The sequence below is a fragment of the Physeter macrocephalus genome, chromosome 11, assembly GCF_002837175.3.
Source record: "Physeter macrocephalus isolate SW-GA chromosome 11, ASM283717v5, whole genome shotgun sequence".
NCBI lineage: Eukaryota > Metazoa > Chordata > Mammalia > Artiodactyla > Physeteridae > Physeter > Physeter macrocephalus.
Window position 1 is genome coordinate 30,109,647 of NC_041224.1, and position 1,339 is coordinate 30,110,985.

At 45.9% G+C, this 1,339-nt stretch overlaps 1 non-coding gene across 1 annotated transcript; it reads right to left on the reverse strand.

Annotated features, from left to right (window-relative positions):
- Nucleotides 1-866: 866 nt before the first annotated feature.
- LOC112066490 (U6 spliceosomal RNA) lies at nucleotides 867-970 on the reverse strand. Its single transcript, XR_002892693.1, has one exon. It is a non-coding gene; the product is annotated as a U6 spliceosomal RNA (small nuclear RNA).
- Nucleotides 971-1,339: the final 369 nt, after the last annotated feature.

Sequence of the window (1,339 nt, forward strand, 5' to 3'; positions counted from 1 at the left end):
AGGAAAAACCAAGAGATAAAATGGTAGTATGTAGAAAGGGTAGGGAGATGAGGAGGCTGTGGGATCTTTCTAGAAAGCACATCTTTCCTTCTGTGATGGAAAATCAAAAACCCTTGTTAGACACATGCCAGTATGTACATGATGTGGGGTAATGTACACTGCTGTCACTGGCGTTGAACACTGGTGCCCTCCTTTTTGATCTACACCATATGTTGTCTGCAGCTATCAAGAGATTCAACTACAAGAGACACTGGAATCCTGCAGAGCCTCAAGGAGCTGCCCTTCACGTCCTGTCCCTCCTCGGAGCCAGCGGAGGAAAGGGGTGGGCATCAAGTCGGGGCAGACGGAAGTCAGGGGTGAAAGTGACCAGCCCAGTGGAGGGAGCGGCCAGGGAGGACTCAGAAATGACATGCGGTCAGGGTCTGTGTTCAGAGAATCCCAGAAAGTCTATTTTCTATTCATGATAGGACATTCATGGTTGTGAATAACACAGTATGAAAGGTTTAAAACTCAGTGTGTCATTGTGCTAAAATAGATCTGTGCTGCGAGGTTGCCAAGCTGGCATTAAACAGAGGGAGGGGAAAAAAAAGAGGAAAGAAAGAGGAGGGGAAAGAGTGCCCACACCATGCAGGCCCAGATGAAGTAAACCCTAGACCTGCCTGCTGCTATATCCAGATGTTTCCAAGGAAGGTGGATCGCTCTTAATTGTGCCTGAGACATACTAGGAATTTGGCTTTTGGAAATCCAGGAAATTTCTTATCTTCCTATCAGTGGTTCCCTAACTGGATGGCGCACTAGGACCCCCTAGAGACGACCTGATGCCTGGGCCCACCCCTAGAGATTCTGATTTTTTTAAAAAAATTATTAAAAATATGGAATGCTCCATGAATTTGCCTATCATCCTTGGGCAGGGGCCGTGCTAATCTTTGTACTGTGTCAGTTTTAGTATATGTGCTGCCGCAGCTAGCGTGAGATTCAGTTTGTTTGGGGCTAGTACTATTTCTTCTTCTTCTTCTTCTTCTTCTAAAATTCCTCCGTCAAGTCTAATGTGCAGCCAATGTTGAGAAATGCTGTTATGGACTTGCAAACATCTTTTAAAAAACTGCCTTGATTGCCTTCTCTTTGGCAGATGTTTTAGCACTTTGCTAATTGTAAGTGGAATGTCAAATCTTACCTTCATGAGTTGGAGTTTCCCATGGAGTTTTCCCGGTGAGTTTCCCAGGGAAAAACCCTGACACAGGCTGAAGTGATTTCTGGGTTTCATAATTTCTAAGGTGCACATTCCACCCCACCCCCCCAGACCCCCTCCCTACCACCGCCCATTTTAATGCAGCAGAAA